At 41.1% G+C, this 24,489-nt stretch overlaps 1 protein-coding gene and 1 long non-coding RNA gene across 7 annotated transcripts in view; one reads left to right on the top strand and one right to left on the bottom strand.

Moving 5' to 3' along the window:
* The window catches only part of Morf4l2 (mortality factor 4 like 2), a 10,425-nt gene extending 3,926 nt beyond the window's left edge, over positions 1-6,499 (bottom strand). Inside the window, exons 1-2 of one of the 3 annotated variants that reach the window (XM_005367384.3) lie at positions 6,425-6,499; positions 3,529-3,618 (exon numbers count right to left, since the gene is read on the bottom strand). The gene's annotated coding sequence lies outside the window, so the exon portion shown is untranslated. Of the gene's footprint in view, positions 1-3,528; positions 3,619-4,942; positions 5,037-6,424 lie in introns of those variants that run through there. The other 2 variants (XM_005367383.2, XM_005367382.2) reach the window with 2 other exon arrangements.
* A 707-nt stretch (positions 6,500-7,206) lies between these two features.
* LOC101987832 overlaps positions 7,207-24,489 on the top strand; it is a 23,820-nt gene continuing 6,537 nt past the window's right edge. For all 4 annotated transcript variants that reach the window (XR_003378757.1, XR_003378756.1, XR_258832.3 and 1 more), the window contains exon 1: positions 7,207-8,503. This is a non-coding gene — a long non-coding RNA (uncharacterized LOC101987832). The remainder of the gene's footprint in view (positions 8,504-24,489) is intronic.

The following is a 24,489-nucleotide window of genomic DNA, read 5'->3' as shown; positions in this document are numbered from 1 at the left end:
CAAAAAAAACAAACAAACAAAAAAAAAAGTAGATTTGTGAGTAGGAGAGAAAGAATCTTGGAGAAAGAGTGAAATCCAAAAAGCTCATCCTGGGGCTATTTAACTAAACTTAAAAATATAAAACACCCAGGAACCATTTTGGAAGCCACAGTGATCAGCACTTCTTTACCAATGAACTTGAGAATGACTGCTGAACTTATTAGATTGCTATTGATTATATTCTATTATCCATACATATTCATGTGCTAAATGCAATGGCTTGACATTTCTATAGGAAAATTCATACAACATTCAGGCCAAGCTTATATGGCCAGAGTAAATAAAGGCAGGGTACATGCCAGACTCTACACTCCAGGGCTGGGATTAAAGTTCTACATCCAGTTCTATTTTCTATGCCCTGTACCTTTCCCACAAATTTACCACCACCCCATGAACTTTGTATGTCTCTTCCCTGCCCCTCAAACATTGCTACTAAATGTTGTTCAATTAGCTTACCTACCTTTTACTCCAGACTTCCTCTCCCTCATTTAAATAAAATTGAAAGTTCTAACAGTTAATCTTGGATCTTTTGCAGTAGCAAACAGGTCTTAGACCAATACACCACTTCCCCACTAAATCCCTGCATACTAGCTCTAGAATAATCCAAACAATCTACTATTTTGTTTGCCCCTATTTGTGTTTTGAAGTAGAGGTAAGCACATGTTATCTAATCTTGGATCTCATCCTCTAAAAAAAAATCTTTTAAAGAAAATCATGTCCCTGTGTTAAGGTTATAATATGCACCTTAGGCTATGTTCAGACATTTTTTCTTATATTTCTTCTAACACTCCAAGCTGCTTTATTTAGTGGACCAAGGTGCAACATACCTAAGGTGTTATATCTGGTGCTAAATTGTTTTCCCTTAAAAAACTGTATGAATTTATAAACCTGAGTAAAAATGACCAGTTACACACTACATCCTCTGGTAAACACTAGAAAATCTTTTTATTTTTGACCTGGATGTAAGGCAAGTCTTCTACTGCTGAGTTATATTCCCAAGCCTTAACACCTTTAATTCCGGGCCTCTCACATCTTAGGCAAGCACTCAACTGCTAAGGCAACTAGATCCCAAGCTGCGAACATTTGCTTTTTCATTTGAAATGCATGATCTCAAGCCATCTTTTCTTATTTCACTGGCCAGACCTCTTTTTCTCACATGGGCATTTTTATTTCCTTTTCTTCTAGGGTGCTTCTTGTTTCACATTGATCATACCACCAGTTTTTTTGTTAAGATCCCAGCTGGCTTTTCCTTTGCAACCTTTGGCTTTGTTATGCACAGGGGAAATGATGCTAAACAAATTTTGTAAATTAGTTCCTATTATTTCTTTGTATGTTTTTAGGTTCTCCCAAATTTACAGAAATATTTTCTCAATGTTCATTACTGATGAGCCCATTCTTTCCTCAATGAGAAATGCTATTCTATAAATATAGGTATTCATAAGTTTAAGTGACTTACTTTTAAGGGGCTCTCTTCCCAAGCCCAGGCTAGCCTGAAATTTGCATCAAACCTCCTGCTTTTGCTTTCCAGCCACTGAAATTACAGGCCCAAGCTGCCACACCCATTTGTAGGCCCTATCAATGATAATTCTGGTTGTGCTTGTAACAGTATATTGGTTCAATTATTATGGTTTAAGGGCATAAATGTTGCTCTAGAATATTATCTGTAAATGGATATAAAAGGTAGTTTATGTGTTATTTTAGCAGCAAAATACTGGGGATAACCTTACAGTGATTTGAGGAAAGGTGATACATTTGTAATGTGGAATATCATGTCAGATAAAGGAATGTCACTGTGAAAGAAATACTATGAAAGAAGTTAGACACGAGATCTATGAATGGAAAAAAGACACTCAACGACTATTTGTTAAACAAACATAGGTAATTAACAGTATCTATACTGAAACCATAGTCTGTACTTAATAAAAACTATAAAATATTCTTGTGCACATCTGTACACTTTAGATTGTAATTAGGTAATCTAGAAGGAAATGAAGAAAGCTGGTAAGTAATTGACTGTAGAGAGAAGGGTTAGTGAGAAAAAAAACACACACACACACCAAAACCCTGAGCCATACACATTATTCATGACTTTGTGATGTGCTCATCCATGGATTTTACATATATTTTCATTTCATTACCACTGCACACTGTGTGCTTCATAGGCACACTACTCAGATGGTTCCCAAAGGCCCAAGTCAAGAGCCTTTTCCTCTGCGAGGTTTCCCTATTTCCGAGCTCTCTGGCCCTTGCTTTGTCAGTCCCTATTGATCCACTTTCAGCCCCCAATCATTCTCTAAATTGCTCTCTTCTACCAGGGAAGCGCTCTCCGCAGAAACCTAGCTTTTACAAAGGAGAAAAATGAAGAGAATTATATAACTCCTTTAAAAATGTCGCCGTGAATAGACTGGGACACACCCCTTTCTTTCACTGCTTCATGCAATCCGACTCCAAATGCAGTTATCAATCCCGACAATTCACTGGCAGAAACCTTTAGTTAACTGTACATGTGGGGACCACATCGCTTACACCATTTTTCCCATCTCTTGGTCTCTGTGTAAAATCAGGCATATATAAATCTTCTCATTTGGATCACGAAACATTTCTTATGCTTAAAACCATTTTTTTTGAGAAAGGGTCTCATCTCAAGTGCTCCAGGTTAGACTCAAACCCACTATAAAGCTGAGGGTAACTCTGAGCCTCTGAAATTCCTGCCTCCACCCCCCAAATATTTGATTGCAGGCATGTGCTCCCACAGTTGGCTTGTGCACAGCTGGGGAATCAAACGTGGAATTTCATGTATGCTAGGGAAGTACTCATTCAGAACCCAACAGATCATTTTCAGTCTGAACAAAAGAGGAAAATGATATTAAAGAAAATGGTTAGCTGATGGATATGGTAGCTAAAATTATAGTTCTGGAAATTTCCTCAAAAGTAATTGTACTTAAAACTTTGATCAGATAAAGCCAGAAGTCTTAATTTCAGAATTCAGCTCTAGTAGTAAATTGCTGCTTCTGGAAAATGAGAGAAACAAAAATTATTAATTAAAAAAATTCCATGAAAATTATATTCATGATTTCACAAAAATGTGTTCTTGTGTGTGTGTATAAAATGTTTCATGACTACTAAAGCCAGAAGTATTATTCCATCAAATACTTGTATGAGGACATTCTGGAACAAAGGAAGTTTCTTGTTCACAATTACATAGTAAGTGGCAGCGCCGGTAATCAAATCCATCAAGCCCTCATTTGCTCTTGAGAAAAAATATTCCATTATTTGAATCTGTGAAACCATTACATAGCACTAATTTTCAGATTTTTTTTTGAGATGAAGATTACATGGGCCCATATCTAATGTGCATCCTCACCCTTTCAGAATTTAGAGCACTTTCTCAGATGGGAGCTTATTAATCTTCAAAATATTCCTAGCCATTTAGGAAGGTTATGTGATATGATCTTGTTTGTGAACTGAGGCCAGAAGGAAAGCACTTACCCTGTATTCTGCAAACAGGAATGGTTCTGCAACCAGGGTCAGATCTCCTGATCCTTATTGTGTAGCAAACTTAGCTTTTCTGATGATGACCTAGAAGGTCAAACAAAGAGATGGAAAAGGACAGAAAAGATGTGAGACGGTGATTTTCTTTTCCATCCGTCAGTGCAATTTTATCTCACACAAAGGACATCAAAGCTGATAAATGCGCAATTTTTATTTTCCTGTGGTTATATTTTCAAATGTACTTTATTGTTTCTTTATCAATTTTTGAAAAAAATTAATAATTTCTCTTAAGGATAATGTGAAATAAATAAAACTGTAACGGAACACCATTACAAATGGATGCGAATCCATCATGCAGCTTCAACAATTACCAACTGAAGGCCATCTTGTTTCATCTGTAACCCCACCCACTGCCCCCCCCCCGTTTTTTAAGCTACCGAAAAAATGACTTAAGGATTATGAAAAATTTCAAATATATACCAGGGGGAAAAGACAAATACAGGAAACCCCATCTGCCCACCCCTCAGCTTAAAAACGATTATTAATCGAAGGTCCCAGCTATACCCCTCCCATCTCTCCACCGCTGAAATTATTCTGAAGCAAATCCTAGTCATCCACATATTCTGAAGCCATTTTCAGACATTATTTAATCTTTACGCAAATATATACAAATATACATAGACTTCCACAAAATAAAGCAATCTGAAAACATAACCACACTGCTACCAGAAACGTCTAAAAAAATCTGACACCCGATTTCCTTAAAGTATATTAATTCCGCATTTAAAAATTCCCGATGAGTCTTAAAGAAAATTTTATAATTGGCGTGCTCGATCAGGTTTCAAACAAGGCCTACTCATCGCATGTGCTTCATACCTAGCTTGTTCTCATTCTCCTTCCCCTACCTCCTTTCTCTCCCGCCGCTCGCTCGCGCTCTCTCTCTCTCTCTTTTTTTTTTTTTTTGGTTTAATGTGGGAAAATTCCACCCCCCAGCTATTTTGAAGCGATTCTCGGCTAGCAAATTTTATCCATAAAATAATTTCTTCTAAAAAAACAAAAAGGATGCGACGAAAAAGATAGCAAATCTGCGTAATTTACAATTTTCTTCGGCTGAGCAAATATCTATCTTTAATAACAACTGCTAATATCTTTCGAGAGACAGGCTTCACAATTAATGCCGAACATGCACTATTTTGCTGTGCACATTTGAGTGCACGGCTGAGATGGATACTATTATCGCCTTTTCACAAACATGGAAACCGAGACACAGAAGCCTTGCCCGAGTTGGGCGTTGGCGAGCAGGAATACGAATCCAGCTTTGCCTGAATATGAAGCCACTAGCTAATCCTGTCCAAAGACGCGGAGAAAAGAGGAAATCATCGACCCTTCCTCCCCACCCCCACCCCGAAACCTGAAGCGAGAATCCAGTTCTTTCCAGCAGCCGACGTGTGTTCACCGCTGCTACTCCAACCGCCATAGTAAAGCCAGGTTTCTCTGGCAACTGATATCCATAGGCAGACACGTCACCCTGGGGGCGGGCTTAGCCTTTCAGCCAATCACAGTCGTCTTGTCTCCGGTTTAGAATGTTCCATAACCAAATGATTGGCCCGCCACCCCCACGTCAGCAGTGACGCTCCGCCGCAGTAAAGGCGGGTGCTAGCAACCTGCTTCTTCATGGTTCGGGCCGAAATCAAACCAATTACCGTCCTTCTTCAGTGCCGATTCCAGCCAATTACAGTCGCCCTTTTAGGCTCTTAGCCCGCCCTCCAAATGCCCTGCAGCCGTTGGGTCAAAAGTCTATAGGGCAGCGTGTTCACGTGGCCTGTTTTCACGACCCAGAGTTCCCCTGACCGTGGGCTTTTTTTCCCCCACCTCCTTTCCCTCGCTCTCTCCTTTTCTCCTGCAGGGAGGCATTATGGGTTTGTGTGTCCGTTCCCCTCCCCCGCCCCCGCACCACTGGGAAAGGAAGTGTCTACGTGGCTTGCGGAAATAGGATAGGCGGAAATGAGCTAAGGTTCCCGCGAGTGGGAAGAGCGAGGTCAAAGTGAGGGCCACGCCCCCGAGCCTGTTGCGCAACTCTCGGAACAGGAGAAAAAAAAAGGAATAATGAAGGTTTTGATGTGTGTGTGTGTGTGTGTGTGTGTGTGAGGGTGGTGAGTGCCACAGGCGGATGGCGTGAGAACCTGGGTGTAGGTTCACGGGTTCGCGTGGCCGTGGACTGTGGGTGTGGGCGCCTACCAGCCCTCGTGGCACCGGAGGTGGTGGGTGTGCGCAGGCGTGCACTCCGTGCGGTGGCGGGAGGGGCCCGATTGTGTGTTGTAGGTGAGATGCTTTATATTGGTGGATTTCTGCTTTTTTATATTGGCAAACTGCTTTAATGGAAAGGAAGATAATTAAGACTAAGTACTAGTAACATAAGTAAAGGGCTTTTGTTAGAAAAGGCCTGCGATTTCATTTAAGTTATTTACTCCCCTCCCCCCTCCCCCCCTTTTTTTTCTTGAGACCCGGTCTCACTATGGGTCTTGGCTGGCCTGAAACTCGAGACCCACCAGTCTCTTTTTCTTCCTCTCGAGTACCTGGGATTAAAAACCTGCGCCATTCCACCCAGTCTGATTTAATTTTAGACCATATAGATGCCCTTTATTCCCACGTTTTAGTTCACCAAAATGAACCCCTCTGGTTAAGATACAACACTATATTAGCTACTTAAAACGGCGCGTCTTTAAAATTTTCAAGTATACTCCCCTTCTCACCATCACCGAGACCTCCCCTTTGCAGCTCACGCATTTTACTGCATAATCGGCAGAAATAATTTGCAAAGCGAACATACGGAATTAAATTCCCCTCTGATAGAGACACCTCCAAATTTTTGCGGGCTCTAAGCTTCACCTACCTTTTGTCCTAGTCTCCAAGCATCTGATCCTCAGGCAAATAGGCTTTCGTTTCGGTCAGTTTTCCAGAAAGTTCACTGGGTGAGGTTTATATCTCTTGAATCTGCCACTAGATGTCACCAAATTCCAGCAAAGGATTTGCTGTTTGGTTCCCGGGGATGGTGAGATTTATTTCTTTTTGCCCCACCCACTTCCTATTTGATGAATTCAATAACCTCTGGTTTCACATATATCATTAATCCCCAAAGAAGAATGAAATCACTAGGCAGGGAATTATATATCCAGATATTTTTGTTATTTCCTTTCCTTACAAAGAAAAAAGTCATCTGTTCTTGCAGATTTTCTTTCTCCCTTGTATTTTTTTTTTAACTCAGAGTTGATAGGAGTCTAAACACTGGTGCTAAAGTCCTCTGTGGGCTTTGGTGGTGCATCTGTAATAACAACCCTCAGGAGGTAGAAGGACCCCAAGTTGAAAACCAGTTTAGATTATATGTTGAGATCCTGTCTCTATATTTTAAAAAAAAGCCTAATGAAAGAATATCCTTTTTGGGTTTTTGCCCACTTCATTTTCAAATACTGACTGTTCCTCCCAGTGGTAATTGCAGACGACTATAGTCAGTATGTAAAGATAACCCGGAGGTAAAGTTAGACCTCCGTATTGAAAATTATTGTCCTTTCCTCTTGAAATTTTTAGCAGATACGCTTGTTTGCTCCCTAATTTAATGCGATGTCTCCGTGTTGCTGACAGTAAGGTAGGTATGCTTAGTCGGCTTAAGAAAGTTCTGTTTTCTTATGCGGAGGGCCATCACACAAAGTTCACACTCTTAAATTCCTAATTATAGTCTTAAGCCTTTCTCCCCAAGGTTGCTCACCTGTGCGGTGTATCTTCGAAGATCAGGTCCAGTCTCTAACAGAAGTCTCTGATTAGAGGGACAGGATCCCGGGGAGACGCTCCAGCCGAAGGCTAGATCAAGGTGCCGTCTCCAGGTGCACAGAGGAAGAACGGTGCTTGTGGTCTCTTTTTATAGACTGCTCAGAGGGCGTCAGAGGATTCTAGTCCTGTGTCTGGTTATCTTGAAAGTGATGTCACTGGGTTCTGGTTATCAGGTATAGCCTTGGGTGTAGTGGACTTCCTGACGAAGCTCTTTTTGTGTGTCTAAAAGGTGTTTTTTTTTCCTATGCTCATTGCATTTTGCATAACTTGATTGTGTCTTTAAAAATCAGATAGTAGATAGTGAAACATATTTCACACTTAATTGCGCTATGTTTCAGGGCAACTGATGAGGTAGCCCTGTAGGGTTTTTTTTGTTCTTTTTTCTTTTGCTTTCTGTGTGTATGCACATGTGTGTAGGAGTGTTTGTGCATATGCATGTTGGGGCTAAAGGTAATCTTCATTTTAGGTCTCTTCCTCTGTTTCTGTCCACCTTATATTTTAAGAGGAAGGGTCTCTCAGTGAACTTAGGCTATTCTACATGGGCTACACTGGCTTGTCGGTGAACTCCTGGGATCTGCCTGTCTCTACCAGTAGTCCCCTTAAAACACTATATGTGCCCCATGTTAGCTTTTATGTAGGTGCTAGGGAATTGAACTGAGGTCCTCTTGCTTGAGCAACAGACACACTTTACCCCCTGAGACATCTCCCCAGCCAGACCCTCAATTTTTAAATATTTTCTGTATTTTAGATGTTGAAGTAAATGCTTTTTTCTTAACAAAATTGTCTACCATTTTCAACCAGCAAATACCAGCTTCACTTATCAATGATATGTACTTGTGCACATGTCGGTGAAGGTTTTTTTTCTAGGATTTTAATTTCATTGTTTTTAATTATGTGTAGGTGTATATATCTACATATGGGTATGTGACATGAGTTCAAAGGTCAGAGGCTTTGGATCCCCTGGAGCTGGAATTGCAGACTTTTCTGAGACACCTGGCATGTGTGACGGGAACCTAACTCGAGTCTTCCGGAAGAGCAGCAAGTGGACCTCCTTGCTGAGCCCTCTCTCCAGCCACAATAGTGAAAGGTTTTTACAGCAGCCTGCAGCTATATTTCCCAGGCAGAACGGACGCATCAGTATCACCCGGTAAGTGGTCAGAAAATTAGACTCGTAGGCCCAACCTCAAATCTTATAAACCAAAGATTCTCTGGATGGAGTTTGGAAATCCATGCCACTACAAGTTGTTCCACTGAATCCAAGGCTCTCTAAAATTTAAGAACCACGGCTTTGTAGGGCAAAAATGCATCCCTTACACCTGTACACCACTAGAGGGCGCCATAGAATGCAAAGCAGAACCAAAAGGACCTCTGTTTGGACATACCCTGCATAGTATCAGTCTTGTTTTGCAGATTAAGGAATGTAGAAGTGTCACCATAAGTGTTTATCTTTCAGAGTCTGAAGCAATCTTTGCATTACAGATTGTTCTCTGCTTTGACTATGTTGACTGAACCATTAAGAAGATAGTAGAAAAGCAAACTAACTATGTGGAAATGAATAGCTTGATGATTTTCATATCTTTCCTCCTCTCCCTTCTATAATATAACACAAAAGTCTAGGAGTAGTCTCCTTGCTATTGCTTATTTCTCAATGTTCTTTCTGTTTTGTAGTTACCCGTTTTAGCGTGCGTCATAATATTTTATATATATATATATAAAAAATAAAGGCCTGAGGGTGGTGAGTAAAACAGAAATTTGAAAACCCAATACAGTGGGCCACCCACTGTATTTCCCTATACACAGAAGTCCCACTAGTAAGCTTATAACTTAGGTGAAACTTAACATCTTTTTATAGTGATGAGAGTGAGTTCTGGGGTCCAGTTGCTTTCATTCATCATATAATTTACAGGTGATAAAATCTGAATAATTCCTGCATTTGTAATTCTAATATTCAGTTAAGCTTTCTAGTTCTCTGGTTTAGTTTCTATTTAAGTGATTTTCCTTCTTTCTTATTTGTGAGACATTGATACTTTTTGACCCAAGAGAAAATGTAGAGAAGTATCTCTCTTATGTTTTGGCCAGGTTTGATCTGACCCCAGATACGCACTCTCTGGGCCCCCTCCTCTCAGCCCTCCAATGGTAGGATTTTGGCTCATCCAAGCACTTTTTAGAACCAGTTGAAGGAATCTGACATTGAGTGAGGCTGACCAAGTATTATGATACACCATACGGGGGTGCTTTGTTGAATAACAGTGTATTCAAGACCAGAAGTGTTTCAGACTTCAAAGTTAGTCAAATTTAAGTGATTTAAAAAAAAAAACAAGTTCTAGATTTTATAAGTTTTAGTGTCATACCACCTATTAATGGAAACAAACAATTTGATTTTGTGATCTTAGAGCCACCTTGTATAATACAGTATCCAAGTAGCATATGTGACTATTAAAGTCACAATTCATTAGACCACAAAAAAGATCGGTTCAGTTGGTTGCTTTGACTGTATTCCCAAAGGTGGCTACATAGTGTTTCTAGCTGTCGTGTAAAATGGAATGTAGACCTTTTCCACCGTCACAGCATGCTCTGCCGCACAGTGCTGGTGTAGATGACAGAAGGGATGGAAAAGGGCCTAGTGTCTATAGTACATGCCTCTTGACAGCTGTCCTCCAACGGTGATTCTTTTTCCCCTGCTCTTCTCAGGATTAGAGCTGGGGTGTTCCATCATGTTGACAGGGTCAGGAGAGGGAAGTAAGGTAGCTGAGGTACTTTAACAAGGGATATCCTGGTGCTGGACCCTGTATTTGTGGCTGCTGTTGCAGTTTTCTCATAGGTCTGTCCTTGTGCTTTCCTGGGTAGGGTTGCAAGAGCAAGACCATGAATAATGTGAACTAGTTTTAGAATCAGAGTTGTAGCAAAAAAAAAAAAATGGCCTAGAAACAATGTTTTCTGTATTCCGGGTAGCACAGGACTCAGCTCTTTCCAGCTGTTATCTTAGCAAATCCTCATGGAAGCCTGGAGAAGTTAAACAGTCACCTAAAGTTGCTCAACCAGTAAATTGCAGAGCAAGACCAGACTTGTTCCTGGCTTCAAAGCCCAGGCTTTTTCGTCTTAGGCTGTGTTACCCCCTCAATGTGACCATTCCCCTGCACCCTTAACATTTTAGTGGGATAGAGCCTCAAGTAGATTCCTCACCTAGAGTCGGTTCTCAGAAAATGAGAACCTTTCTTTAGAACTTACAGCTGCACCATTATCTTTGCATGATTTCAACTCGAAGAGAAAGATAGCTTAATTTTATTTGGTTCCAAGGCCCAAGGCCAGACAGAAAGTATTTAAGGTCTCAGCCCTCACAGGATATTCATTGGCTCCATGAACCCTGTATTAATTTGCAAGATCAATATTAGCTCATATAATGCCTTTGTGGTAATCAGAAGTATAGGCCACCTAAGGGCAGGCAAATTGCAGAGATATGTGCACTCCAGTGGAACAACGAGAAAGTGCCCCTTTCCTTGCCCTTGCTGACCGCTGCAACCTCACCAAGGTAGTTAGTTGAAAAAGACATTCCAGCCAGGAATTTGTCCTCTTAGTTGAGTACCATTGTGTAAGCATGTAACCTGCCTGCTGTTGTATGTAGTCCTTGCTTGTAGTACCTTGTGAATAATAAAACCATCCTTGGTTCAAAAAGTAGTGATCTGTAGTGGTCAGACTGTTCTTTTGTCTATCCCCAGTGGCCTCCCATGTCTCATACGTAGTAAACAAATTTGCTCTATCCTAAGCTTTATTTGATATCATATATAATTTTATTTTTTGTATGTACGCTTCATCTACATGCATATGTGTGCACTGTATATGTGCCTGGTACCTCTGGAGGCCAGAAGAGGGCATTGGATCCCTTGGGACTGGTAGTACATACAGTTGTAAGCCAATATATGGGTGCACCAGCCCTAAATCAGAACCAAACTTTAAAAATATCAAGGAGAAGCTGGAGAAATGGCTCAACATTTAAGAGCACTCACTGCTCTTACAGAAGACTAGGGTTCAGTTCCCAGAACTCATCTGGTGGCTCAGAACCATCTATAACTCCAATTCCAGGGGGCATGACACTTTTTTTAACCCCTGTGAACACCAGGCACACATGTGATGTACTTACTTATATACAGACAAAACACTCGTGCAATACAATTAAATAAATAAGTCTTAAAGTGTTTAAAAATTGGTTCTGATTATCTTATTTAATATTTCCTAAAACAATGATTGTTTAATATACAAGTTAAAACCAAATCCTAATATTTCAAGACAAAGCAAAAATTGCATTTCTATGATAAAAATGTCTTTCTATTTATATCACCTCGTTCCAGAGGAATTTCAAAAGGCCATTCCTGCGAATTTCTCTGAATCAGTCTAGTTTGTTAGTCCATGACAGAGCAAATGGAAATAGTGTGGGGGAAAAATTGTCCTTTTAGTGATATCTGTTTTCTCTTCTGTAATTAAACTACTACCTCATGGCTCCATTTGACGTAAAAAAGCTTATTTCAAATGACCAAACCATTGAGAATTGAACCTAGTCAGCGATGACCTTAGATGACCTTGAGATGCCAGAGTTGCACCTGATCCCTTGTTTTTCTCCTTCTGAGTTAATAGTTTAGCTTGGAGCGTGCCAAAATTCATGGTTCTGTCAGCAGCACTCTTTACTTGCAAGGATCACTTTAAGCCACCCGTGGTATACATTAACTCAGAAAGATAAAGACTGCTTTTCGCCCATGATAGCTTCTGTCTGTAGTTCGAACTTTGCATCAAGTGGTTGCTTTGAATCATTTTTCTCTAGCTAAGTTTATGTTTGTAATTTCCTCAGAGTCTACATTTGACTAGAAGTGATAAAAATTATGACTTTTGAAACTATTAACTGCCATATTTAAAAGTACATGTCTAAACTGTTTAATGGTAGATATAGGGTTGCTTGTACTAGTTCCCTACTTTTGCGTAGTGCTGAATATTTCCTTAATAATTCTTTAAAGAAGAAAAAAATTGAAAAATACTTCATCAGTCATGGGTTAGAGTACAAACATGGGTCTCTCTTTAGCCAAGACATGAGTATAGTTTATACTTTTTAGTAGAGATGGATCATATCAAATTTAGGGAAAGAATCCAATTGAAAAACTAAAACAAAACCTCTTTACTAGAACTTGATAAGGTCTCCTGAATGTACAGTCCCTCCCTACCTCTTCCCCTCCACCAGACGCCATAGGAAGCCTTGCTGTAATGAGCTACATAAGTGGCCACTTCCAATCCCTCAGGCAATTAGGACCAGAGAGAGGTTGAAAGCCACAGAATGAACCATCCACTTACTGGTGAAACTATTAGCCAAAAGGCAGAAGAACACAGGAATGGAAGCTAGAGGCAAGAGAGAGCCTCAATGAGTGCTGCGGAAGGCAGTGCTGCTATGGAAACAGGAGACAAGATGGTGGAATATGTGACAGAGTTCGTCTTATCTCTTTGGGGAAGATGCCTTTCCTACCTTATTTCTGGTTTTGAAGAGCAGGGAGACCATCTGAAAGCAAAATATATGATCATGCACATGTGAGTGAAAATGTAAGCATTTAAAGAAAAGGTGTCTTACCGCCCTGCTTAGAATGATAGGTTTGACAAACTATACATTGAAACAGTGCTTTTGGTCTATTTGTGGCAGTGTTTTACCGTATGGGGAAGCAAATGAGACTTTATACACTACTGTGACAGAGTAGATAGGGCTTAGGGTGTGGGGCCCTCGGAGGACTTGTTCCTTCAAGGCCCTGAGGTTGAGGTAGAATGATTGGTAACAGAACAGAGAAGAGAGTAGGAACAGCCCCTAAAAGGTACAAAGCTGAGGTACACCCAGCTGCTCCCAGCCTAGCATTCTTGGTGGGACGTCAGTGGGACCCAGGAGGCTACAGCCAGCTTTCAATAAAGCTGGTCTGTGAAAGCTGGCTAAGAGGACAGAGGAAAATTGATGTTTGCTCCAGAGTGGGGCTGTCAGCTGTGCTCACCGCCTCCCCAGGCTCCCAGCTGTAAACAAAAGTCCTGGCCCTTCATGGCACTGCAGAGCAGTCCAGGCTGGCGTAAGTCTCTGAGGACAGCTAGACCATTTTCTCATCCTGGCTGACAACCAGGAGACAGAAGAAACAATAGAAGGTAGAGAGGGGGAAGGGGCGGAATGCAAGGGAGCAGAGACCATTGGGAGGGATTTGTGTATTTCAGACCTTAGGTCTTTGGATGAAAGTAGCAGAGAAATATCTCCAGACCCCTTTCCTTGTGTAACTATCCCAGATAATAGTGAATGACAGAGGGGCTTCAGAGACTCTAGTGTATCACCCACTCCTTCAGTTGCAAGCGCATATGGTCATCACCATGCTAGCTGTTCTGGGTGATGCTAAAGGAATCGATGATAGCTTACACATTCAAGGGTCTTATAAGGAGTTTAGGGACATGTGTGACATTGAGTCTTAACAATACCAAATAGACTATTTATTTATTTGTTAGTTTGTTTTGAGACAGGGTCTCATGCAGCCCAGGCTACCTTTGAACCCTCTATGTAGCCAAGGATGGCCTTGAACTCTTCAGTGACCTGCTTCCTCTCTCCACAGTGCTGAGATTACAGACACATAATGCTATGCTCAGCAAATAATAGACCTTTTAAAATACTAAGCGACTAACTTGGAATAGAAGTATCGGAGCAACCTGTCTGGCTGTGGTCACAGAAGGTGGGATTTGAGAGCACTGCAGTAAGTTAGACATGGTTTGGCTATGAAGAAAAACCATCTGGTATTTCCAGTAGAACAACATTATTAGTAAAGTCGAGACTGGTTTTGGTTGAAACAGTCGATTAGAGTGCTACAGACTCTGTTAATTTCTTACCTCCTTGCACTCCTCATCATGTCTGATCCAGTATTCAAGTCTCCCTTTAGTGTCACTTCCTCCCCATGTTCCTGCCTCATCTCTAGGAGCAAGTTAAGTGCCTTATTCTATGTTCCTAGAGTCCCCGCTGGTTTTGCCTTTCCAAGATACCACCATTTTCACTTGATGAACTAATTATATTTCTTTATATTATGCAAGTAGGAAGATTTGACTGTTTTTTCCTCCTCCTTTTTGCAAAATTGAAATCTGTTCTTTCACGTGCCCTTAAACTGTCTTGTTCCTGCTCAGCTCTGGTGGCAGAGGCAGGCAGATCTCTGTGATTCCCAGTCCAGAGTGGTCTACATAGTGAGTTCTAGGACAGCCAGGGCTTGTAGAAAAACCCTGTCTCCAAACAAACAAACAACAGCAGCAGCAGCAGTAGCAGCAGCGGCAAAACCCCGTTGTACTCTTGACATCTTTGTTTCTTTGGATGTTTCTGTTCCTTTCTCTTGAGGTCACAAGTCAGTGTCCTAGGAAAGACTTCTAGAACATCTTTCCCAGCTTCCGCCACAGATGGTTTGTCCATTACACCTACATATTTTCTCCCATTTTTCTACTTCCTAACAACTTAGTTGAATTTTCCCTCTCCTGCCATGCTGTAGGATGTCTGAGGGCAAGGGCGTTTTTCTTCACTGTAGTCTATGCACCTAGTATAGGACCTGGATGTGATGGAAAGTGCTCCATGCACGTTTGTGAAGGAATCCAAAGGAAATGACACAATATTGGTAGGTGAAAGCCAGCCTAAAGGTTGATTACATTCCTGTGCATGAAAGAAATCTTTAGAAGTTTTCAACTATAAGAGGAAAAAATTATTTTAAAATCACCTTTTTCACTTTTAATCCCAGTACTCAGGAGGCGGAGGCAGCCAGATCCTTGTGAGTTTGATGGCAGCCTGGTCTACAAAGTGAGTTCCAGGACAACCAGGGCTACACAGAGAAACCCTGTCTCAACCCTACCCCCCAAGAAAAATAAACTCACCCTTTGGTTTTAGTACTAGAAATGAAATTCTTATATATGTTAGGCAAGCACTAGTCTACATTTCTAGCTCCTGAAGGACCACTGACCTCTGTAAAAATAGCATAGAGAATGCAAACCTTAGCCTACCCTTGATTCTTGCTTTCCCATTGTCTTGTGGTTTCATGTTTTCTACCTCTCTCTTACTCCCGTGACCCTCACTCACCTCCACAAACCTAAGATTTTGATATCAGTCCACCTAAACAGACAGACACTCATGTCTGGACAGGTGCACTTGCTCACTCGGTTGCTGTTATTGCCCACCTTCATTGTTCCAAGGCTGCTACTGATAGCGGCATATGAAGAGCTTCTGTCTGTCTTAATGAAGCTCCTAACTGCATGAATACTTTACACTGGTCACTCACTGGTAGCTTTAAATTCCTGGTGAAGGAATTCATCTTACCTGGGCTCAGTGAGGGAGACTTTATAATACTAGGGCCTGCAAAGTAGTTCAGTCTTCTAAGTAGACCTTCTGTGTACCTGGGGATCCAGAGATTGGATGCTTGTGCCAGTTTATGCCAAACTTTCCTTCTCCCCTGTAGATCTAAAATAGCATAGTAGAGAATGCCTAGAAGGGCATTCAGGTGGTAGCCATTCCTTATTCTTTTCAAAGTGGTCTTATGAAGGCCAATGGTCCAACAAGTTTCATCTCTTAAATCAAGCACAGTAGAGAAACTTACAGGAAAGTTGCCTGGGTTTAATAATATGCTAGAGGATTTCCCCTATACTCTGAGTGGGTCTAAAGTAAGAACAGCTTTAAGATAGCTTCTGAGGCCATAGACATCCTCACATTGGGGTAGGTCTTAATGCCAGGGGATTGGCTTCTTTTCATCTTTGATTCGGATCCCAAGCGGTTGGAAGGCCAGCGAATGAGAATGTCAGTGGGGCAATACCCACCTATCACTGTCAACGACAGGCCACAATGACTTATAATTCAGCACGTGACACAACAGGAGGGTCTTCTCTAATCATTCACTCTTGTCTCTTTATCAGACATAAGGTTATTGAGGGCTTGCCTGAAAGCTCAGACCCTCCTTTTAATTTCCCTCACCCCAAAGATGAATAAAAAGAAACAATAATATTGTAGCTAAATTAGTATTACTCAGTTGAAGAATAACATCAGACAGTGGCATTTTTGAAGACATATTTGTTAGTTTTGACCCCCCTTTTCTTTTACTTGACTCCTTTTCCTTTTCTCTACCACCAGGATATTTTAAAGAAAGTTTGTGGGTTTCACAGGTCGATGTGAAAGCGCACCTGTGATTAATTACTTTTCTCTCTTAGGTCTCTGTCGGGTCAGGACAGTTGGTCCTGAATCGCAGGCCCATCAAGTGGCCTAGGAACAGATGAAGTGATAGAACAGATTTGGTTCCTATCACAGGGAATGCTAAATGAAATAGAAATCGAATGGATCCCTAAACTCATGAAGAACCTCTGCTGAAGGAAACATGCAGAGCTCAGCATGATTCCCGGAATATTGCCCTAGATCAGCCCAAAATTTGTGCTCTCAGGAACTGTGGCTATTTGGTTTTTATTTTTGTTTTTTGAGGCAGGGTTTCTCTGCGTAGTTCTGGAGCCTATCCCAACTCACTTGTGAACCAGGCTGGCTTCGAACAGAACTGTGGCAAAAGATAAGGAAAGCAGGGACTGAGGACTAAGTGGTTACAATCCATCCCCACAAATTACCATTAGCATGAATCTGTTACAGACTAAGCCAGGGCAGTCCCCAAATGAATGTGTATAGCTAATAAGTAACACTTTGTTAGGGAACAAAGGGAAGTTAAGACAAGGGCCTGAGCTTTCAGTCCAGCCCTCAATAACCTTATGTTTGCTAAAGAGATGAGATTCAGTAATGAGAGAAGACCCTTCTGTTGTGTCAGGTGCTAGGATAATAAGACATGGGGTTTCTTGACGGTTGTCTTACGGGAAAGCCTATGAGATAGTAGTTTTCTAAAAGAGTCAAATATTTGTTACTCTGTATGAGAATGAGATGAGCATTAAATACACTCAAGATAACCGATGTATTGCTATGAGCAGCGTCTGAAACAGTCTTGCTCTTCTTAGTGGTTCAAGTCGTATATCTGACAGTGAATCTCCTATCTGAAGTGGTTCAGGAATTGTGAAAAACTGGCCAGACAGTGGTGGTACACACATGTAATCCCAGTACTCAGGAGGTGGAGGCAGATGGATCTCTGAGTTCGAGATCAGCCTGGTCTACAGAAAAAGTTCCAGGACAGTCAGGGCTACACAGAGAAACTCCGTCTCGAAAGAACAACAACAACAAAATTCTGAGAAACTGAGGACTGAGATGACAGAGATCAGCCAGTGGATATTGTTCGCAAGTGTAAAGGGAAGTCCATTAGTACATCTTTTTAGACTTCTATAGGTTGATCGCTTGAAAAGGGAATTACAGTAAGAAAGATAACTAATTATTAGAGTTTTTGTCACAGCTATTTTTTTTCCTCACTTTCGTCTGTTTGCGCCTGTGATGATTAATCTTTGTTGGCAACTTGGCTGGATTTAGGATCACCTAGGAAATTACTGAGGGCACTTCTGTAAAGGAATTCCCAGGGTGGATTAACTGGAGGGAATATCCACTTTTAATGCAGGTGATACCATCCCCTGAGGCAGGGTCTCAGACTGCCTAAAAGGGGCAAGAGAAGAAAACCAGCATCAAGAGTTCCCTCTAGAGCTCTGCTTCCCGTGCACCATCCAGTGAAAAGCTCCCATTCTGGTCAACCATGAAGTGGGTAGGTGGTCTCACTCTCACCTTCAGGCACATGGGGTCAGGATATTGTGGATGGAAGCCATTGAAGTTGTGAGCCAATATCACTCTTTCCTCCCTCAGCTTATTTGTGTCAGAGATTCTGGTCATGGGATTAACAAGCCAGTTAATATGCCCCCAAATAAGGCTTTTATATATCAGCCAAATGTATAACTGGAGCACCCTTTGACATTAAATGGCTTATATCTGAAAGTTAGAGGCAATACAGTTTTGATTTGTCACAAATTTCAAAGCACCAGTAAAAGCAGTAAACTATCTCCCCATCTCCACCAAACAAAATGCTGTAGTAAAGCAATTCTATGAGCTAAAAGTAGGGTTACTCTGATTGAATTCATGTATCAGTGAGTGCGTGTGCGGATGTGGGAGGGTGCCTGCTTTTTCTTCCCTTAAGACCTTGGAGTCTATTGAAGATGTGAAAATCTCTTGCCCCACTGATAAGGCCATGCACTGAGAAAGAGTGTTTTGCTTCTGTTGTGAGACTAGAGTACGTTACTTCAATTTTTTTTTGTTCCCTACCCTCACTTCTTGCCTGGATACCTCAAAGGTTTATCTTCATGGTGAAATGCTACTGAAATGTTGGCAACTCCCCCACCCAAACAAAGCATGCAAGAATGCATGGCAGTCGAAGAATATGACCCTTTTCAAGGAAAATATATTTGGAAAGAACTAGCATTGCAATTCAGTGGTTGAAAAAAAATTAAGAGCTACAGTGTCCATTACATAAAATATTATATAGCAAACACTAATTCCTTTTATGAATAGATTTGGTATAGGTCAGATAGTGATACATACATTTTGATTCCTAGCTTCAAACTCAAATTTCTGTGTGAGAGACACAGGCAAAACAGCATATATAATCTTATATAGAGAGAGTTAATACAGAACATTATTGGTGAGTCTAAATCTATCTGAATATTGGGCTTGAGAATACTTCACAGAAAGCATGATTTCTGGGTAAGTTTTGACAGAATGAAAAAACATCCCTGAGGTGGCAGAAGTCAAGGCAAGTATTTCAACACTAGGGGATAAGGCAAGTATTTCAACACTAGGGGATAAGCATGCACAAAAGCATGGCGTGTGAGACAGGCTCTGTTTGGTATCTGTGGCGGGATTCATGATTCTGTAGCTAGATCACCATGATTAAATGGAGAACGTAGTTTAGAGACAGGAGTGGTAAATGAGTAGATACGCTGGTGGGGCCCAGAAGGAAAAATCCAGGGTAGGCCATCTGAGGAACATGGGCTTTTTCCTGAGGTGTGGAGGAAGCTACTCATGGCTTGAAAACTCAGATGTGTGAGAAATAGACCGTTTATGGTGAAATTTACAACACTGTGGAAGGTAGGACAACCATGGACTCAGTGCTTGAAGAAAATGCAGTCAGGGAAGATAGGGGAAAGGGGGCTATTTTAAAAGTAGAGTATTCAGTAGGAGTTGGTGATTGATGTGTTTGTGAGCTATGGAAGGAGTTGTTAAAGATCTTTGGCTCTAAGATGTCTGGCTTTGGTGACTGAGTAGGTAGCCTCCTTCCTTCCTTGTTAGGATTATTCAAGTCCCCCTTGTCAGGATTGAGAGGACTGGGCAAGAATAGCAAAGTTGGAAGGACATTATAAGTTGTTCAGTTCTGGGAATGTTGAATTTGGGATATTTGTGGAATGGAGTTAGTAAATAAGAACCAATATTGGTTGTCCTAGCCATGAAAATGGTTACAAACATTGAAGCTTTAGTGTACAGTGAAGATCTGTGAACTCGGCAATGAATAGAATGTCTGAAGAATAAGAACTCAAGGGGCTGGGGAGATGGCTCAATACGGAATACAACTAACTGTGTAATAGGAGGAGCTGAGTTAAATACCTCCAACAGCCATGTTAAAAATCCCAGAATGGACAGAGTGGTGGTGGCACATACCTTTAATCCCAGTACCTGGGAGGCCGAGGCAGACGGGTCTCTGTGAGTTTTGGCAGCATAGTCAACAGAGGGAGTTCCAGGACAGCCAGTGCTACACAGAGAAACCCTGTCTCGAAAAACAAAACTAAAGAGAACGGAACAAATTCAATAATGTCTGGCTATAAATGCCTGTAAGCCCAGCATTTGTGGGGCTGATACAGGCAGATCTTGGGAGCTGCTGGGCAGCCTGTCTAGTCAAAACAGTGAGCTCTCAGTTTAGTGAGAAACCTGGGGCCAAGGAAGTAAGGCAGAGAGTGGTAGAGGAAGACACTTGACATCCTCTTCTGGCCTTCACATGTGTGCATATAGGTGCGTTACCTGCATAGTCATGTAGATGCTCTACACACACACTCACACACACACAACTAACAAATGGTCAGAGAAGCAAGAACTGGAGACTGAAAGCCACGGCAGAAGAGATGTTGCAAAGCAGATGTGGCAGCTGTGACAAATGTGAGAGAGTGAAGCATGATTAGAAAAGCTTTGACTTAATATAGCAATTCTGAAGGCAGTATAAGGAATACAGAGAGAGCATTTGCAGACTGGGTAGGAGGAAGAAGCAAGAGATTACAACATAATAAGGAGTAATTGGTGAGGAGGGGTGTGGGAATCATAGTGAAGGCATTCATTTGAAGGAACTTGATGGTAACTGGAAGTGGGGCACTAGAATAATACTTATAGAGAAATCCAAAGGCAGATGGATAGTAGTTTTTTTTCCCTTTGGTTTTTTTGAGACAGGGTTTCTCTGTAGCTTTTGGAGCCTGTCCTGGAACTCGCTCTTGTAGACCAGGCTGGTCTCGAACTCACAGAGATCACCTGCCTCTGCCTCCTGAGTGCTGGGATTAAAGGTGTGTGCCACCACCGCCCAGCGGATAGTAGTTTCTATTCTTCATTTGAGAGAAATTCATTTTTATTCCCCCCATTTCTCTGTTGTTTGACACTGGCAGCATGGTGTTGTGGTCTACAAATGTGTTGTAGAAATTTATACCTATCCTGTAACATAGACAGACTATTAGCTGCAGGTTGTACGTGCCTGAAACCAAACAAAGCATAAAGAAACTGACTAAGGCTCAGAGATATTCAGCAATTTCCCATGGACAGTTTTTTAAAGTATGCTGTATCTTAGTAAGTGTCTTGTGCCACCGAAAAGACTGATAATATAAGAGAAGTGATTTTAGCCTGGCTTTTCTTGCGAATGCGGCTTTAGAGAGAAGCCCATACTTAATTTGGAAATGTGAAGTCCTAAACAGGTCCAAGTATTAGAAACTTGACAGGTGAGGAAGAGAGACTTTTAGGCAATAGCTAATTTTTATTGAGCAATTTACTATGTGCTACATTCTGAGTTAAATACTTGTATTGTCGAATTCCCACAGTGACACTCCGAGATAGTTACTGTTATCTTTCACTAACAGATGTGATGACCAAAGTGCAGAATAGTTCAGTCATTTGGTCAAGGTTATGTAGTTACTGTGTCGTGGATTTCTTCAAGCATTGTAGAAGAAACCAAAGCTGAGGGAATTGTCGTTCAGATCTAGGCTCTGTCTGGTACTAAAGTATCGCACTGTCTTCAACATCAAACTGTCATGAAAGGAAGCTAGTAAAATAGAGACTTTGCTTGTGTTTTTTCCAGATCCATTCTGTAAGACAAGAATGGTCCCCGGATTCAGGTGATGGCAAGAATTTCCCGTTATTCTAGGAAATGAATAGTGAGATCATTTTTTTTTTAAAGTAACACACCACAAAGCATAGCACAGCAGGGCATTTGTATAAAGCTTTGCAGTGACAACAGGGGACAGAAAAGAGCTACTCAGTAGTAGTGATAGTTGAGTTCTCATGTGGCTTCTTCAGGTGGCTTCATGTCAGCAGACTTTCTTTGCTTTCCACAGGGAAGATCGTTTGTGAGGGAGAAATGGCCTAAAGCAGCTTAAGGCCTGCTAACAAGCTGATCTGACTAATAAGCCATCAGCCTGCATTTCTAGACTATAAACATTCGAGCTGGAGACTGTGGGAGAGCAGAATGTGAGGCTGGGAGGAACATCTTAATTGCTTTCCCTTCCGAGATGACTGTCTCCTAAACAGAAACAACGTGTAGAACAGGCGGAAGCAGATGGTAGCGCTGTCTAAATTCCCACTACTCTACTCACGTGTCACTGACAGTGTTTATCTAGTGATTGGGACTTTAATTATAGCTTGATCCAAGTCTTAATATATAGTATAGTATTAATGTTTAATAAGAACATTATAATTCTTTTTTTTCAGTGATGAACCTCCAAGGTTTTAGTGTCTTCTTAATTTTGTTTCTGTTATATCTGGAGATTGCATTGTGTACATATCTATATGAATTATGATTTTGTAGGCTTTCTTCCAGATCTCTTTTTCTGTGCTCGATAAATTAATGGAAAGGGAATGAACAGAAACATATGATATAGCAAGTGGAAAGATAGGCTTTTATTCTAATTGCATATATTGTGTATTACTAGGCACTAAGAGCTATGCAGGCTACCAAGTTATATAAAATGCATCTATTGCCCTCAACCACTGAACTGATGAGTGGAACCTTGCTTTCTAATCCCTGGGGGGCTCCTGAACTAGATTGGTAAGTGTTCCTTAACAGTGCAGCCTAACAAAATGAATCCCAAAGTAATCAAGTCCAGTTTTTGAGATTTTGGTAGCTAGAATAATGAGATAAGACTAATAATACCAACACTGATAAAGACCATTGAGTGGTAGGATAAAAAATTTCGAAGAAAGTAATATATTCTGGATAAAGTTGAGGGAGGCATTTCACAACTCAGCACAAAGAAAAAGTAAATTTGAATCAGTCTAACACTTTAAACAGAAGGGGTGCCTGCTCTTTTTCGACAGGTGGGAAATGCTTATGGTAAAGATAAAGGGGGGAGTATTTTATTCAGTACATTTCTTCCACTTAGAAAGCTCCTTTTTGCTTGGCCTGTGAATGTGGAGAGAGCAAAAGAACCTACTAGTAGATTAAAGGGAAAGAAGAGGCTAAACCCCCGGCAATTCTACAAGGCAGGACAAGCTGGAAGGGAGGTGGAGGTACCAGTAGCCTTAACAACTGAATAAATAAAGCCTTTCCTCTTAAAATATATTTATGAAAAACGTATTCAACATTAAATATTAACAAAGAATTAATGAAAATATCCCAAACACTTTATCTTCAAAGGAAGCTCCCACCCCCGTTTAAAAATGCTGTTTAAATCTCAGAATCACATCAGATGTGATTCAGACATAAATTAGTATTGATCTCGGGGGGTGGTAAGTACTGCAAGAAAGCTGCTAAGTGGGCATGACCTCCAAGTGAGACTCTTCTGTCACCTTTTATCAATTCATTGGTAAGAAGGACCCAAAATTTAGCAATTTTGTGACTGAACAGATTGCTAAATGTCAAACTCCCTCAGTAAGACCTGTACATATGTGGGAAGAATAAAAAAAAATTGAAATCCATTTGCACTGGATTCGATTTTGGCATTATGCAAATACTTCCTCTGCAGGGCCTCCAGTGAGAAGGATAATACCTTCCACCTGGCATTGACTCTGAGTGGCTTTGTGAATTCCTTTGGTCTATTATGTTGGTTGGTACTTTGGCTTCTTCGGCACCCAGCACCAGCTGATGCCCTGATCTGAGTCCCAGTTGGACAGCCTTTATTGCTCAGTACTGTAGCTGTCTCCAGGGCATTGTTCTTGAGACTTCCAACAGGGCAGATTTGTGTAGTTGGCCCATCTGGACAAGATCTGTAACAAGTAGAGCTCTGTGCAGTAAGCTCATCTCCATAGTCCACCCCCACCGTCCCCGCCTTCGGGCTGCAGCAGCCTGACACCCCAGCCCCTTCAGGGACAGTATCAAAGAGATACTCTCTGCTCCTTTCAAAGGGGTATTGCTTGCGGCCTCTCATTGATTGGCACTACCTGGGCAGAAATAGGAACACAGGGGCTCTCTTTTCCCTTTTCAATTTAATCTCCTCCTATAAATGAATTCTTAAATTTGAGTCTTTGTATGTGAGTGCTAACTTGTCTGGTAAAAGTAATTTCTAGATCTGAATATGGTAATGCACACTGTTAATCCTAACACCATGACGGCTGAGACAGGAGGAATATGAGTTCAAGGCTAGCCTGGGCTGCAAATAAGTACCAGGATATCTTAAGATATATAGAAAGACCTTGTCTCAAAAAAAAGAGAGAAAGAAAGAAAGAAAGAAAGAAAGAAAGAAAGAAAGAAAGAAAGAAAGGAAGAAAGAAGGAGAAAGGAAATGGAAGGAAAGGAAAGGGAGGAAAGGAAAGGGAGGAAAGGAAAGGAAAAAGAAAGAAAGAAAGAAAGAAAGAAAGAAAGAAAGAAAGAAAGAAAGAAAGAAAGAAAGAAAGCTAGGCCAGCTACCTTGGCCATTCCAAAGTACTGTCTCCCAAATCAAGGGCAATCAAAGGGTATCTCAATGAATAAGATAAATTCAGTATGA

Source organism: Microtus ochrogaster, unplaced genomic scaffold, assembly GCF_000317375.1.
Source record: "Microtus ochrogaster isolate Prairie Vole_2 unplaced genomic scaffold, MicOch1.0 UNK17, whole genome shotgun sequence".
NCBI classification, from domain to species: domain Eukaryota; kingdom Metazoa; phylum Chordata; class Mammalia; order Rodentia; family Cricetidae; genus Microtus; species Microtus ochrogaster.
The sequence above is the reverse complement of the archived record's forward strand: the minus strand, read 5'-3'. Positions and strand labels throughout refer to the sequence as shown.